A 19,326-nucleotide genomic window follows, 5' to 3' on the forward strand; every position below is an offset into this window, starting at 1 on the left:
ACGCCAATAGTACCATTACCACCTCCAACCATAATCGCGTCGTAAACCTCAACTTCACAATCTGTCCCACGAGCATCAACGTCATACACACCATAGATACCAAGGAGTACCAACAACAATAACTGACGAAATATTAATTCATAACTTCATTGGAGAAACATTCTGTGGCGATTATATAATCTCTAAAGTCTTAGAGATTATCTAATCTAGCCCTAACCATAAATCAGTTAAGCAAACCAAAATGATAGAAGGAAGAGTAGAAACCCTGATAAAAATGGTGTGTGATTAACAAGTTAAACTTATTTTACCAACAGCATCAACAGTACCGTCAACGTCACCAGCATCGTCAGTACAGTCAACATCAGAATCAACAACACCTATAACATCACAAACTCCGTCAGTTCAAGAATCACTGTGGACATCATTACGAATCAATAACGCGTATATTGTATCAACAAGTTATGAAGAATTAACTCATTCCTTCTGAAGAAATTATATGTATATTTTATATATATATATATATATATATATATATATATATATATATATATATATATATTTTGAAATAAAAATAAATCTTTCCGTGCTAAGCTATTGTGTGTGAATCTTAACTACTCGGTTAATTCATATGCAATAATGTACGTCTTTCGCCCGCGACTTAACCATCGTTAACTACAATCTCTGTCGCAATTCAACAAATTCCAAGTCATAATAAATCAAGTATACATTTAATTTTACACTTTCATCATCGATGTACCCGAAACTTTTCAGATAACATCATTCGTACTTTAATTTAACGAAAACCAACATCACGCCTCAACAAATAACAAAGTATTAATTCATAATTTCAATATCATTGAAGAAATACTTATGTGATTTCTAAAGTTTTAGGGATTTCTCAATTCTAGTTTCAATCAAAAATCAAATGAGTTTAATTTAATATTAATTCATAAAATCTATGTTACATCTGAAGAAAATATACACATATATATTTTCACAAAGACTGTAATAAAATTCTTTTGTACAAAATATTAATTGTGAAATTTTTTTAACGGGTAGGTAATACTCGAGAGATATATATAAATTCACAATTAATATGTTACATTCTTCGATCCCGATTCAACAAATCATCAACTATACTCATTACTTTCACAATGATATACATTCTCTCATAGAAATCAAAACAACCATTCGCATCCAAATTAGATTATATATTTTGATTTTGACAAATCAAAATCCAAGTCAAGATTTAACAGAAGACGTCACTTTTAGATTCCTACATCTTTCAAAATTACACTTTGACTTCAAGACTATATTAGAACATCAAATGTATATTAACGATTACAATTTGTGTTCAAACCCTTCGAAAAAATCTGAAGACACTTCAAATAATGAGCAATCGAGATGATGATTCAACCACATATTACCCACAGTTATGTACTTAAAAAGCTCTCGAAACCAAAGTCATAATTCAACACCTATCTGTGTCAGATCCTTTGGCATTTATTAGCAAAAATAACTTTGCAATTCCTTTTCAAAGTAGCAAATTCTATCACAGCTCCAGCAAAACAACTTCGATTTTTCATTCGGAGTAGCCTTATCGTAATCTTGATATATATGTTTCCCTTTCGCCATTGTTACAGGGGAACCTTTCATATCTCGCCACATTAGCAGTAAACTTATCAGCAACCGTAATGATCTGAGATTTTCCGAAAAGTCATTATATTTATCAAAACCCCATCATTTACTCATCTGCCTCTTGTAATGAGAATTTCCATACGAATCATTGGGAATTAGCAATCAATATTTTGAAATCTCGCAGCATGTTGACACCAACAGTTATACATATAACGTCTCTCTCCAAGGTTTACCTACTTCGAATGTGAAGTTTCTGAAAAACACCCTGAACTGCAGAATAATTCTCGAAATGTTGATGAAGCAGTAAAAAATATAAAAACGACCTTAACAGTAAAAAGTTTGATGATAATGAATAGTGTGCTGGCAAAGCGCAGAAAAAGAGAAGTTTTGGAACTGGAAAACGGATTGAGCAAAGTATGAAAGAGGTTGTGGACAAATCACAAGGACGAAATCTACATTCAAAGAATCCAAATGATTCAGTATCTGCTGAAGTCATTAACAAATATCTTGCTCCTGACTCTAAACCCTTGCGGAGAATATTCTTCATCATCCTCTGATATTAGAAATCCTAAGATATCATCATATCTTTCATTATAAATATCCTCCATATTTCTGAAGATATTTTCTTAATTTTTCTTAATTGAAATCATTTACCTCTTCGCGCTATCTGTATTACATCATAAAAGAAACTATTTTAATTTCTAAATTTTGAAACATTCAAGTTTAAAATAGGAATATTTTGAAGTAGTGTTGGGAACTGAAGCATGAATTATTATAATATAATGACGCTTGATCAACGTGATTATATTACAGTAAGTCATGCTGAGTTTCTAAATGGAACGTGATGATTCACAGATCATAACATCATCATGTGCCATGTTATACGACTCTTGTATTCTATTTAACCTCTAAAATATCAAGAAAATATTTCTTGATGATTCAGCCTTTTCCAAGGTATTCTGATAATTTGACAAGTCAAGATCGTACCATCACAATTTCCTTCCTAGAACATTAACAATGTTCATTCCAAAATTCATATCTGTGAATTCTGGACCATTACAAGCGGTGCTTAATCGCAAGAAGAAGAAACGAAAGGACAAAACTCTGAAATAGAAATTGGGATATAAATTGCAGCAAATAAAAGAGAGCATTAACTGTGAATGACAATGATTATAGAAGAAAGAAGCAGAGACTTTGAAATATAAGGGAAGATATAAAGCCCAACGACAAACCGGAAATTATAAACCATATATATCGATGCATATAGCAATATAAATACACGGGAGAACTAGAAACACTATAAACCCAAGAGTATAGTAGAAGTAAATAGATTCTTCCGGCGGTAAATGAAAAAGAAGAATGACCGATATGAAAGTTAGAAGTATATCGAGAATCAGAACTGGATGGAGCATATTGATGAATACTTTAAAATATAAGTTGAGGGGGAAAGAATAGAAGGTGATGAAATATGACTAGGAACTTAGAAATCAACAGATTTAACTCACACAATGGCGGAATAAGTGAATCAAACCCTCTAGTGAATAGGTTAAGCTTTTTTTGGATTAATTTAGTTAAACCACAACTAAATCAAGTATGATTAGATCAACACCTAGAGCTATTATTCACCACCTGGGTAATTTGGACTGAGAGAGAATCGGAGGAGCTCACCAGATCTGAGTGTGTATAACAAATGAGAGGCTTAACCTAAATTGAAGAACATAAGACTTTATATACCCCTGCTGTTGACTCACCCGTACGATTCATCCATCACACGTACGAGTTGGCTTCATCAGTCGTATGGGTGATCACTCACTCGTGTCTTCTCATTTAGGTTGTAATTGTGACTTAGCGCAGCATCAACCGTGCGTATGAGCCTGTCAGCCGTACTAGTGAGGCTTCACTCGTACGTCTGACTAAGTCTAACATAGTTAAACATCCAAATCCCGTTCCTGTAGTTCCTGTAACCACATACAAACACGGATAGGATAATAACGAGCAATCATGGTGGCCTGTAAACTGTTATACCTGCAATGGACGTGGGTAGATGTCTAGGGACTTGCATGAAATGCATCAACAGAAGGTGTGAGTTGTAAGGAAACGAATGAGGTGAATTTATAAGAAAATCTCCGACAGAACAATTAAAATGGACGATCGCATTTAAAGCGGATCCTAATTCCCTTGGTTATCGGAGAATCAAATCTTATTACGAAGATTTTCTTCAAATCCCTTGAAATCTGGAAATCAATCATATCTACATCAAATGATAAGATGGACCTACACTTACTCATTTCACTCTTCTATGTTAGCTTCATTCGTACTCTTCATATAAATGAATTATTTATCCAAATTATTCGCTGATGATAAAACTCTAATTTTCAGCCCGTATGCATCATGAAAACATACTTATTATCATTCACGACCTATCCACTCAAATTTCGGGACGAAATTTCTTTAATGGGTAGGTACTGTGACAACCCAGAAATTTCCGACCAAATTTAAATTCTAATCTTTATATATTCCCTACACGATAAGCAGAGTTTGTAAGTTGAACCTCAAGAATTTTAAACTGTGTTTATACATTCATTTAAACTCGACCAAATTCCGACGATTCACAAATCATTATATAATTGAATATGAATATGTATATGTATGTATATGTATATATATTATAACTTGAGAACGTTAACAAAGTATTAAACGTATAATACTTTACGTGAACGTATTTGTTTCAATATGATTATCGATGGAATTAGAAGATAATTTCAAATGATTGATTTATCAGATACATTGAATTATGATTTCGAGTCTCTATTGAGAGGTCCACTTTGATTTAGAAAACCTTTCCTTTTAACGATATCCAGAATATTTGGTAAAAGTGATTTACAATAGTGTCATTAACGAGAGTTAGTCAAAAGTTAGTAATCATTTCCGTTTAAATTTCAAAGGTGTACTTTACTTTGATAAACTCATGTCCCTTGATAAATCAACTATTTAGTTTTCATATTAAAAATATTATTTGGTAAAATAACTACTATTATTTAAAACGAGTTAAATTATATAAAACGAACTTTGAAATGTAATTGGTTTTGAAAGACTAAATATTATATCATTAGATAAACATTTCCAACATATATATTATGTACAAATTTACAATTCTAAATAAGAATATATATATATATATATATATATATATATATATATATATATATATATATATATATTAACTTAGTCATAAAACGTCTTAATTTAAAAAAAATATATTTTGATAAACAACGAGTCACTGATTTATAGAAGCAAATGACCACAACGCTTAATTGTATAGGTTACATTTATCATAAGGTAAATTTTTGATGAGTAAAGTCAAATTATTAATAAGTGTACATGTCGCGTAACGTAAAAGTCTAGTTTTCTAAACGTGCGAAACTGCGTTCGAAAAACCGAAAGTGGTACATGAGTCGAGTGACAACGTACGCGTCATTTGAACAAAAATTACATTTTTACTACGCACGTAGATATAATATAATATTTAATTAATTGTAAAGATTAAATATAGTATATATTAAATAATATATAAATTTACGTATCTTGTGTTAATATGTAAAGTAAAGAGTGTCGGCAGGTTTTATTGGTCGAATGGGGGCTGCCAAGAGGAGCCATGCGATCGCATGGCCCTAAGGCACACTAACCATGCGATCGCATGGTGATGAAAGTCAGGCCAACTCTTTATAGTTCGAACGAATTCATTTTTGCACACACACATATCACTCTATATCTCTCTATCTAAGATATTACTCCGTATGTATTTATTTATTTTATTTATTATTATTAATAAAGATTATTTTTATTAATCTAAAAATATTATGAGTAGTTGTATTATTATTATTATGTATTATACATAAAATACTTCGACAAGAGGTACGCGCGAGCTATTACAACATGGGTTTTATGAGTGGGATAGGGCTAAGGAAATCATGGGTTACAACTATGGAGGTTATGGGAATGGTTCATGGGTATGCTCGTGAGGTCAAATTGGTATTTATCGTCTCCATTGTGTCTACGTACCTTTTCTGCAATATTGAATCTCAATATTGATACGTGAGCACTCATAACTTAATTTTTTTTATATTATTAGTGTATCCCTGACTAGTGCTCGAGTATATAGGATTATGCATGCTTGTACTTTTGATATTGTCCTTAGATAGGTTATGTTGAATCTTGAATTAGTTACCTATGCGATTGAAATAAGGTATAAGATATGCATGTCGTTGGAAAGCTAACGAAAAATTAAGAACTTTTTATTTAGATATAGAATGGTTTCGATGAACGGATTAGAAGTTATAGTCAATTGAATTTTTGTATTATTATTAAAAAATGATTATTATTATCATCGTTATTATCATCGTTATAGTTTTATCTTATTATTATTATTATTATTATTATTATTATTATTATTATTATTGTTATTATTATTATTATTATTATTATTATTATTATTATTATTATCTTTATCAATAAAAGGGATTTATCATTAAAAATTGTTATTTTTTATTAGTACTATCGTTATTATCATTAAAGTTATAATTAGTATTATTATTATTATTATTATTATTATTATTATTATTATTATTATTATTATTATTATTATAATAATTATTATTATTATTATTATTATTATTATTATTATTATTATTATCATTATTAATATATATATCATTATTTAAAAATGGTTATTATTATTGTTATTATTATTATTATTGTATTATCATTAAGATAATTATTAGTATTATCGTTAATAATGTTATAGTAACTATCATTATTAATATTAGTGTAATTAAAATAAATATTTGTAACACCTAATTATTTTGATTACTATTATTATCATTATTATGAACACGAGATAAAAGACGATTAAAAACTATTAAAAGAAACAATTAGGAAATAATAGGTAAGAGTATCATGATGAAATTAGAATATTATAAGATATTGATTTAGATAAAATTATCGTTCTTATTATTTTATCATTACTATTATTATTAAAAGTATCGTTAGTATTAAAACTATCATTTTAACAAAAATTATCATTTTAATAGAAATGTCATTGTTATTATAAAATATCATTTTTATTATCATTTTAAATAGAATTATTATTTTAAAGATAATATTAAAAAGTATCATAATTAGAATTATCGTTTATTCATAATATCACACTTAGTAAATATAAAAATTGATATTTTTATTAATAGAATAATAAAAATTATTATTTCAAAATAATACAAGTTTTGCTTATTATTATTATCAATGATATTTTATCAAATAAATATTTTATACAAAGATATTTTACTACGTGTAATATAATTACGTTAATACTACCTATCATATTATATTAAATGAACTTTATAAATTTTCTTAAGATATATAAAAGTATATTTTTATTATATAAATTTTAATAATAAATGAATTATATTATTTACTCCAATAAAATTTTTTTAAAAAATATTTAAAAATATAGAACGACGATATTTAAAATATATTATAATCATGTATAAATTTTGGAAATCTTTTTGAGTCAAGTTGACTTTGGTTGACTTTTGCATATTAGTCTCGAGCATTAGGATTGTGGTACACTATGATCTGACCTAATTGTTATACAAATATTGACCAACATTTAAATATATATATATATATATATATATATATATATATATATATATATATATATATATATATATATATATATATATATATATATATATATATATATATATATATATATATATATATATATATATAATTAATTTAGGTTCGTGAATCCGAGATCAACCTTGCATTTGTTCAATGACGTTATATGTATTTTTACTACGAAATACAGTATGGTGAGTTTCATTTGCCTTTTTACCCTTTTATATTTTTAGGCTGAGAATACATGTGAAATTTTTATATAAATGTTTTACGAAATAGACACAAGTAATCAAAACTACATTATATGGTTGAATGATCGAAGCCGAATATGCCCCCTTTTGCTTGGTAACCTAAGAATTAGTAAACCGACCAACTAATTGACGCGAATCCTAAAGATAGATCTATTGGGCCTAACGAACCCCATCCAAAGTACCAGATACTTTAGTACTTCGATGTTGTTTTATCATGTCCGAAGGATTTCCCGGAATGATAGGGGATATTCTTATATGCATCTTGTTAATGTCGGTTACCAGTTGTTCACCATATGAATGATTTTTGTCTCTATGCATGGGACGTATATTTATGAGAAATAGAAATGAAATTCTTGTGGTCTATTAAAATGATGGAAATGAATGATTATGATAAACTAATGAACTCACCAACCTTTTGGTTGACACTTTAAAGCATGTTTATTCTCAGGTGTTAAAGAAATCTTCCACTGTGCATTTGCTCATTTTAAAGATATTACTTGGAGTCATTCATGGCATATTTCAAAAGACGTTGCATTTAAGTCGTTGAGTTCTGTAGAGATTATTATTAAGTAAATGACAGATTAGGTCAATTTATAGTTAGATAGTGGATATTATGAAATGGTAAGCATGCCTGTCAATTTTTGATATAAAGAAAGTTTGTCTTTTAAAAAACGAATGCAATGTTTGTAAAATATATCATATAGAGGTCAAATACCTCGCGATGTAATCAACTATTGTGAATCGTTTATAATGTATATGAACGGGTCCTTTCAAAGTGGTTCTCGGTTATAGAGTTCACTTCACATATAGGTGGATTTGATAGACTTGTGTAATAGGTCCAATTGGCATGGTTGTGCGTTTTGGTTGAACACTTTTGGCGAGGTGCACACTTCGTGTGTACGTTATCACATGGACTTGTGATATGGAGTTATATAATCCCGATGTAGTGGGATTGGTTTTGAGTTACGGTTGAGTAACCCCGATGATGTGGGTTTTGATGAGGTAGCGAATCTCGGGTAGTGCGGATTCATGATGACTCGGGTTGTTCGGTCATCTTATTGATGAGGTAGTGAATCTCGGGTTGTACAAATTCACTAAGGCACGGGTAGTACGGTCGTCCTCGGTTGTTGAAGTGGTGAAGGAAGTGAATCTCGGGTTGTGCGAATTCACTAAGGCTCGGGTTGTTCGGCCAACCTTCATGGGTTTAAGGTTAATGGGTGGACCTTGTTGTATTATCGGAAGTATTTTGTATATGCGTATATATACTTATTGTATGTTGTAGCTAATCTTACGGATTTGGCTTGGTGGCACGTTAGGTATAACATTGCTTTGTTATGCTCGGATTGCGGTATGTGTTTACTATTTGTATGTTGGTGATGCGTATTCATTTTATGTATATATATGTATGTAGTATATTCTCACTCACTAAGCATTAGCTTACCCTGTCGTTGTTTACATTTTTATAGATTTGCATGGATGCGGTGGCTCGGGTAAGTGTGGGAACTAGTGGACTCGCATAGGTTGCTTTAGAAGACATGCTTTTGGATTGATTAGGATTGGGTAGCGTATCCCCAATCGCCATGCTCGGTCTTTATTTTGTGTTAAAATCATGTGGTCGAAAACTTGTATTTTGTACGAAAGTCGTAAAACGGCCAATGTGGGCTCGATGTCGTAAAACTCGTTTTATTATTGGAACGTGTTAGTTTTATCTAATATTATGTGTTGTGAAAACCGTTTCGTCTAAAAGTGTCGGGAAGTGGGAGATCTTTAAACGAAAAATGGAAATTTCGGACAGAAGCTGACCAGGCTTGTGCGTGCCGCGCACAAGCAGTGTAGCACGCCGCGCACCCTTCTGTCTTGTATAATAAAAAAAGTTTTCCTTGCATATTCAGTTGGATAACGGGTTGGGTCGTTACATGCCTCGACTGTATGACCCAAACCTATTGCATGTTCTTGTTTGATTGTTGCCCTAGGATTAAGTCATATCAACTGTTTAGGTATCCGTTAGGTTTCTATCTGCTTTACTTTCAGTATATCAACTGTAATGTTGTATAATGTTTGGATTAGTATGATCTCATTAGTATGATGAAATGGTTGTTAGTTTTCATTTAAGGTTTTGTCAACTTAACCCGACGGACTCCTTCCGCTTGTGATCAGTGTTCAATTAACACGGCATGTTATTATTCAGTTAACTAAACTGATAACGAGGGTTAGGATTAGAGCTCAACTCACTAATAAACCTAGTTCTTTACTGAGGATAATCTCCGATGTACAGTTACCTTTCAATTATACAACCAAGTGACATACTTTTCACTACTCAACGAGAATTCTGAGAGTCTAGAGATAAGTAGGTCTGTCTAATTGGCTCATCCAACCAGATGTACACCATTCCAATCTTAGCTTTAACATAAACATAATTACCTTTCCCTAGCCTAAACTAATATCTTGGTCAACATTTCCGTGATCTGCATACTCTGGATATCCTTCCACTTTCTTTACTTTTCCGCAATTAGGACTATTAGCTTAAACCAACTACTATCCTTTACTCAGGTAATTTAAACAAAGACAACAATCCACTTGATCTTCAATTCGTTAAACCATTCAGAAACACGACCCTAGGTTAACTTGCACCTTCTGCCATTAGAAAGTTAAAATTAAATTTAGGCCCCGTAAAATATAAATAATAAACCACTGTTCGCTACCCTGATCAGCTGATTCTGACGCCTTGCGGCCTAATGATACCGCACAAATAAAACCGTTCATTTCGGTCATATCATCAATCTCAGGAGACTATTTTACCTAATGCTTTCAGCACTATGACACTTCAGGATTATGGAGCATCCAGGTTGAATATGGATACTAGTGCGTTCACCCATCTTACTTCCTGTATTAATAATCTAAGTACAGTTTTTAATATTTCAAATACCCGTCAGTCGCCATCGGTGACGGTAACACCATTCACGTCACCAATACCGGTCATAGCTTGTTACCCACTCCCCATCAACGACTCCACTTACATAACGTTCTTGTTACTCTGAACATAGTTAAAAAAATCTAATTTATGTTCGTCAATTTATAGGCGATAATAATTTTTATGTTGAATTTGATCCTTTTGGTTTTTATGTGAAGGATTATCTGACATGCCAGCTCCTCCTCCGATGTGATAGAACCGGGGATTTATACCTAGTCACACCACACTCTTTTCATCATGCTTTTCTTAGTTGCCCTGTCACTTGGCATCAAAGTCTCGACCACCCAGGACATGACGTTCTTCGTAAACTTCTTTTGAATAAAGATATTATGTGTAATAAAACTATGTCTCTGTTATTTTGCCAATCATCTCAACTTGGCAAACACGTGCGTCTTCCATTATATGTTTCTAGTTCTTTGATATTATTCATTCTAATTTATAGACTTCACATGTTGCTAGTATTAGTGGTTTGAAATGTTACATTATTTTTCTCGATCACTTTACTCACGGTGCAAATGGCGGTAATAATGTGTAAGTTTTGCAAGGCATATAACCGTTTGTCCATCACACATATGGATGGCAAAAATACCTGTACCATGATGGGAAAACCCGAAATCCGAAACCCGACAATTATCGGCTGGGTTCGGGGCCTGGTTTACGGATCTAGGGCCGGTATGGGGATGATTTTAATTTTTTTAAGGCTTCTGATCTGATGATGGTTTTAGAAATAATGTCGCATACTCGACCCGTATACCCGAATAATAACCCGAATTCGTATACCCGACCGTTTAATTACTATAGTAACAATATTATTGCTCTAACAAAAATATGTATAGTAATCGATATATATATATATATATATATATATATATATATATATATATATATATATATATATATATATATATATATATATATATATATATATATATATATATATATATATCGGTAAGCTTTTTCCCACATATCCTCCTATCCTTGATTTTCGGTCCATGTAGGAGAGAGATTTGTCTCACAAAAAACCTATACATATACACTACTTGTTGCTATTTTTTTTACCTCACACCAAACCTATACATACAATACATACACCACCTCATCATCCTACATGGCATCCCACATGACATTAGAAAATCTGATCACTTTGAAAATAAGTGCATGGAAAAGTACTAACACTTACTTTTTATGACACACCATGTGATGAAAGAGCATCTTTTAAATGTATGTGTATGTTTCAAGCTCTCATTTCAAGTCGTTACACATTGAATATTAATCGGATTTGTTATTATATTTTCCATGTTAACTAATCATTACAAGATAGCTTGGTGGTTGGGACCATGAGTTCAAGCCTCACTGAAAAGCATATCTTGTGCTGGATGTACCAAATATATTGCAAGTGGGTGAGAGGTTGAAGATGATGGGTGTACTACTTAGTATGCATATTGTATAAGTCAGTATTGGAAAGATGGATGTACCAATTAGCACATATTTGATGTAAAAGGGTTGATAATATGTTTTTAGTTATTTTCTTTTTTAGTTGTTGTTGTACTTTTCAATTATTAATTTTATGTTTTTAATTCAATCTACACCTAATGTAAGTAACATTAATTAATAAGTAATATCTGTTTCAAGTTATTACTGTGTTATATATTTAATTTAAATACTGTTTTGTCAATTATATCTAAGTTATTATGGTTATAAATTATTATCTATTAAAAAACGTCTTATTGGTAGTAATAAATTAGTCAAAACCCGCAAATTTGAGGGATTTTTTAAAGAGATATTTTATATTAAAGTAGAGATAACATGTGACGATATTCAAATGTAACACTCTTACAACACAAAAATCCAATTTGAAATAAAATATATGCTAAAAAATAAATATACATTATATAGGTATAGCTTCCCATTGATGAAGTAAGTTGTGCATAATGAGTAATAATGTCATTGATATTTATCTTATAGTGAGTATGTCTTTGATTTTATTTAAAGTAGAAGTGCGTAATGCATTTTCGTATAAAAACATGAAAACTGAATAAAATGGAAACAATGAGTATTGATCAAATGAGATTAAAATGTATTTTGTTTTTTACATGATCTTCACAGATAACAGTTAATTTTCCAAATTTTCAATCTCGGTGGTAATCTTCTTTTCTTCTCCTAAAGCAGATAATTGTAACGTTTTCATGTTGACTTGAGTAGTACATAATTGGTGATTAACTGAAAAAAAAAAAGAAGTTACAATTATATTATATTATATTATATTATATTATATTATATTATTATATTATATTATATTATATTATTATATTATATTATATTATATTATATTATACTATACTTACATACTAAACCTCCTCCTAACTTTGGTCGTTTCAGTTTTAACGGGTTGTCGTTTTGAGTTTGCGTTCACACTACAAATGGTCCTCCAACTTTCGCACAAATTACACAACAACCCCTCAACTTTACACTTTTTCAGGAGTAAAAACGTAAATTTATAATTTAATTAAAATAAAAAAACCTTACTCCACCCGAATTTATAACGGGCCCTATCTTCTCGCTCGGTGCGAGTTAAATTTTTCCGAGGCCACCGTTCAACTCGAAAAAATCTCACGAATCCAACGGGACTAACTATATGCAAAACGGACATCGTTAAAAAAAACTAAATAACGGGCCCTATATTCACGCTCGGTGCGAGTTAAATTTTTCCGAGACCACCGTTCAACTCGAAATAATTTTACTAACACAACGCGACTAACTATACGCGAAACGGACATCGTTAAAAAAAATAAATATTTCGGGCTATATTACATACATATATATACATATACAACACGACTAACTATACGCGAAACGGACATCGTATATCCAAATTGGACCGCGCGTCGAATACAACCGCAGCAACGCGCGGTCGGATTTTTTCTAGTACTATAATAATTAGACAATATTAATAATAATTAGATATACATAGTGTTAACAATTTAAAAGAATCTTTATTTATTTACCAACATATATATCTATATCTATAAATATTAAATAAGATTAGTAATTACCTTGACTATATTTGACTGTTGAAATTCACAAACTCACGTGAGAAATTGTTGAACATGAGGCATCTAAAATATTGTTATTAACATGAAATACAACATCATCACAAATTGTGAGCTATAGCTAGAACAGTCTTAATATAATATGTTGCAAATACGTATGCCTGATTGTCGTGAGTTGCATTCGTTTATATATAATTACATTACATTAGAGACTAAAGGTATTGCCATAAAAAGGTTTGGCATTAGTATCCACTCATGGCCACGAAAGTTCGCCTGCAATGACTCGGGCTGCTCGCGTAGCGAGTAGTCGCCCTGGGATTAGTCAAGTTGACCGTTTGGATACCCAGGTTAAAAAAAAAAAAAAAAAAAAAAAAAAAAAATTCTAAACAAAGAAAAAACAGCCACTTGTAGATTGCGATGTCTACGGAAGGAGTAAGTTATCTTTATTGCATTTGACACATAATAACAAAATGCCCAAACATAAGACCATAAAAGTTTTCATATATCCGTTGAAAATTAACAAATGTTACATGATATTGGACAAACATATTTTTGATAAATCTTAAGTTGAAACTCTAACGTCCATTGCTGCAACTATTGTCCAAAGCAATTGCAAACACATTTTTTTGGCAAACAATTTGATTGTGTAGTAATCCGCATCATTTTATTGCGACAACACGTTATATTGTTTGTATACATATGCAAGGCCTTTTGCATTGGAAATCCAACACCGCTACCGAATAAACTTGTTTGTCGGTCAACCCTTTTGGTTCTAACTGGGCCTACTTCAACTTGTTCTAAAAGATCAAGCATTTCGAAGCCAATTGGTATTGAATCGGAGTCTAACCAGCCATACCCGCCCATGTTATCACACCTATGATTTTATTCTTATTATTTACTTTTAAGTGAAACTGGATTTATGATGCGGATCCGTAAAAACCATCAAGATGCCAAGAACCTCTAGCAGCTAAACAACTCTTGTCAACAATATATGACACAATCAATATACTATCATCATATAACATAATAAACTGCTTAAGAATTTTTCTAATCAAAATCCAATTCTCTATCAATTTTCTTGATCCCAAATAGTTTCCCAGAACCCGTAATCGAACTGATGAAGTTCACTTAAGTTTAATTAAAAATAAAACAACAGTAAGACTAATTACAAGTGGCACATAATAAGATATATATACTTCTTGTACATAAATTTAAGGGGAAAAAAAAGATCAATTCATCTTTAACAAACAACAGGTTGGGCAGTAAGGGTCGGAGAAGGGCAATCACTCATTCTTAAAACCAGCGTTCTTAAGGCCAAAGAGTCGGCGGAAAAGGGGGGAAAGCTCTCCGTTCCTGGTTCTCCTGTAGCTGGATCCTCTGGAACCACAAGAATCCTTAGTAGGTATATCCAAGAACAAACAATTTTGATAGGAAAGATCCCTCTAATGACTTCTTTGGGAGCTTTTATAGTAAATGGAATATATAGAATTGTGATCAATCAAATATTGCAAAGTCCCGGTATTTATTACCAGTCAGAATTGAATTTACATATTCAAACCACAACCATAATTTAATGCTCTTTTGTGACGATCCAAATGTCAACAATAGATCCAACTGAAGGTCAAATGGGTCATACGTTTGAAACATGGTTTTTTAATGCATAAGGCCTTCTAAACCGTTGTACTAAAAATAACATTACTATTATACCTGACAATTGAGACCCATTCTCTAAAATATGGGTCCATTGGGTCGAACTTTTAAGTCAATTGAATCTTGAGGAAACAAACGGAGGGGGTTCCAATATGGACCCATTTTAAGCCCATTATATATTATATATTAAATGGTTCATCTAGACCCGTTGAAATCCATTTCAAAGTCATTTCAGTATAGACCTATTTCACAATTTAAATTTCAAATTCGCGTTTAAGTATTGAAAATGGTTACATATTTTCAACTGCATATACTACGAACCACAAGTTTTGAAAAGCTACTAATGTAATATATTTCGTAAGGAGATATGAAATAATAAAGTGTTAATAGCTGATGTCTACCTTTTCCATTGGGTCCTGTAAACAACTCGTTGGCATCTACTGTAGTTGCTTCATCGAAGGCATTGTTGTAACAATGTTGACCTCTTTAACTCTGGAAGGCGAAAGGACATGAAATACAAATGATATCAATTAAATTATGAATTTAAATAAATACCGCAACTATGCAATTGTTATCCAAATTGTCTTAGATAATCAAAGTGACAGTATCCAAATTGTCTTAATAATGTGCATGTTAACAATTAACAAATAATACATTATAAAGTAACATACATGTTTAAATGAATAACAATTTGCTGTTTGGGTAACGGTTTAAGGAGAAATTTATATGTTTCCAAAATAAAAAATAGAACATCATGATTCAATCGAAAACCCTGCATCTGATTAAAAAATCATGATTTCTTTTGAGACATTCGTTTAAAATCACTTGATTTCTATTGAAACCACGAATCACTGTGATCGATGAATAAATGATTCGTTTTTTTGGGAAATTGAATTCAGACGTAGAGTTACGGCCCATGATGATAGTATTATGCATAACATCAATAAATTGATACATAAGTTCATTAAAATTGAAAAAAAAAAAAATGGGATAAAGATTAATAACCTGTAATTAAGATGCAAATAGTTTCTTTGGATATGCAGATCGCGAACAATCCCCTCGCCCTCACGATTAGAAATGAACATCCCAATTTATCTGAACATAATATCATCAATATCGATAAAGGAAAAAAGCGAAAAACTAATAGGAGAAAAATTAATCTAAACAGATAATATGATTGAATCGGCAACAATTAATTTATTTCGGTCGATGTTCTTGATAGCTGGTTGAATAAAAGCTGCTCGCGTCGGATGTGCGAGGATTTGAGATTTAGGCTATTTATGACGATGTTGAGAAATAATTCCCTATTTTGGGGAAACCTAACTTGATTTCCAATTTAAAATAAATGTCAGTTGAATTGAATTAATCCATTGACTAAATCAAAGGTATGTAATTGCGAAAATGATATTTGAGGAGATTCTTTAGGATTTCGGTTAAATTGATGGTACAAGCGATTGAAGTTGAAGATATAAATTAATCACAAAATGCAATAAAAACAATAATTTTAATGGTAAGCCTATCATTCCGGTTTTCAGCATTTGACTTTCATTTGATTGTTTAATAAAATAAAATAAAATAAATTTAGATTAATTTTTGTAATTTGAATTTGAACTAGTGGGGGAGCCCTCGCTCCGCGTCAGGACTCCGTTTCGGATATAATTTGTTGTGTTTGGTTCGTAAAATTATTTCGTGTTAAATGGTTATGTCGGTTTAACCTATCCCAAGTCGTACGAAAATTTAAAGGCAGTTAAAAATTTAGGTGGATTTGTTGGGGAGTTTTATGGAAAATAAAGAAGTTACGATTTGGCCCATGAACTTTAACTTTAGACCCGTATGGAGTTTACATTTTTTACCCTAGGAATTTACATTTGGCACCCTAAAGTTTATAATGGTTCTCAATGTTTAGTGTGGTGTCATTGTGGGTACAACCTTTTTGAACGACGTATAAACGATTAAAGCATGGAGAAGAACTATTCATTAAGCTTTTGTCTTTTAGAGATGTAGAGATTTATATATATATATATATATATATATATATAATGAGTTATGTAGATAATTTATAATAAGAAAAAAAGTTAAACAATAATAAAGTGAAAAATTATGTGGTTGATTTAATAATAATAATAATAATAATGAATAGTTGTTAGTTAGTAAAAATTATGGGATCGATTTATGATGAATGAGAAGTGTAATGGTTAAAGTATAAAAGTAGAAAATTATGTGGTAAGTTTGTAAAAGATATAAAGTTAAGTGGTATAAAGGGCGAGATTGAATCTTGAAAATATAAAAAAGTTTGAGGGGTGTTTATGAAACTATTGAGGACTACTATTGAGGGGTGTTAGTTAGTAAAAATTATGGGATCGATTTACGATGAATGAGAAGTGTAATGGTTAAAGTATAAAAGTAGAAAATTATGTGGTAAGTTTGTAAAAGATATAAAGTTAAGTGGTATAAAGGGCGAGATTGAATCTTGAAAATATAAAAAAGTTTGAGGGGTGTTTATGAAACTATTGAGGACTACTATTCATTTGCTATATATCATTTAGATATATAGAGTAATGTGATGTGATTTTTAGTAAAAAATTTGCCGATTTACTTAAAAATTAGTATTAATGAAGGGTATTCATGTCTTTAACTTTGTTCTTGAAAAATAGTTACGTAATATAAATTTCTACTACAATGAAATCAACGGCTTGATTGAAAAGTTCTTATAGATCTAATGGTTAAAAATTGTGCTTGCAAAAATTTATTACACAATTTAGCTCATCTTTTAATAAGAAGAGAGAAGATAAACATTGGTGTACTTCCGTGTTAGATTATTTATTTAATTTAACAATTATACTTAATATTTAATCTTATAATTCAAATCATATATATATATATAATATATATATAAAGATAAGTTAGAATAATTAACTACTACGAAAAATTAATTTAATATACTCGAGATTTATTCAGTAGCTTGTGATTATTGAAATTCAATAAAAAGTCATTATCTAATGTATATAGTGTGTAGTTTAATTTTACGTATTTGTTATTTATACATTATACTTAAATAGTTAATAATTATTAACTATTTCATTGTTTATTCTTCATGTTACTCTCTCTACTACAATTCCAATGAACCATTAATCGATATTGATATATGTGAATTATTATTATTATTATTATTATTATTATTATTATTATTATTATTATTATTATTATTTGAAACAGAAAAAAGGTATTTGAGATTTTATGAAATCAAAAGAAGAGAAAATATAAGAGCCAACACCACGAGCTCTTAAACTCAAAAGAACTGTTAAAATTCGTCAACACCACGAGTTCTTAAACTCAATGAATTTTTAAAATTTGTCAACACCACGGGCTCTTAAATAATTCTTATACTTTTCCTATCTTTGAAATAATATGAATTTCAACGTGCAATGCATGAACTCCAAAACCTAGTATATATATATATATATATATATATATATATATATATATATATATATATATATATATATATATATATATATATAATCAAGGGAGAATTACTTTTTTGGGGGGTGTTAAGTCCCCAAAAATATTAATGATTTAATTATGACAAAACAGCAATTACGTACACTAAAATGTTATGTGCAGCAGTATAGGTTTATTTATGTATAGACAACATTTGTTGCCGTGTCAAGTGTTCTCGTATGCTGCCTAGTCTACCAGCACAAGGAAGACAGTATTCTTCATTTAGCACATGATGAGTGCCCAACAAATTATGAAGATCAAGTGAACCAGTAAAGAAGAACCAGCATAGCTGGTAGCAGCAAACAACACTTAGACAGCTATGCTCCATTACAAGCATAGTAGTTTCCTGAGTGGTCTACATCAATTGTACTATTCTACAGAAGTCGAAGACAAAGTTGAACAGAAAAGGACACTTATCGGCGGCTGACAAGTGACCTTACAAGAACACGTGAGAATGCAGAAGTTTAACGCATGTGCAAACATGTGTAATACTTTGTCAACGCCTAGGGAACCTAAGATTCTATTTGTTTACTCAAATAGTGGTGTCAAACAAAATTGGGGTGTTCCTGCAATTAGCTACCAAAGA

Source organism: Rutidosis leptorrhynchoides, chromosome 4 (genome assembly GCF_046630445.1).
Source record: "Rutidosis leptorrhynchoides isolate AG116_Rl617_1_P2 chromosome 4, CSIRO_AGI_Rlap_v1, whole genome shotgun sequence".
Lineage (NCBI taxonomy): Eukaryota > Viridiplantae > Streptophyta > Magnoliopsida > Asterales > Asteraceae > Rutidosis > Rutidosis leptorrhynchoides.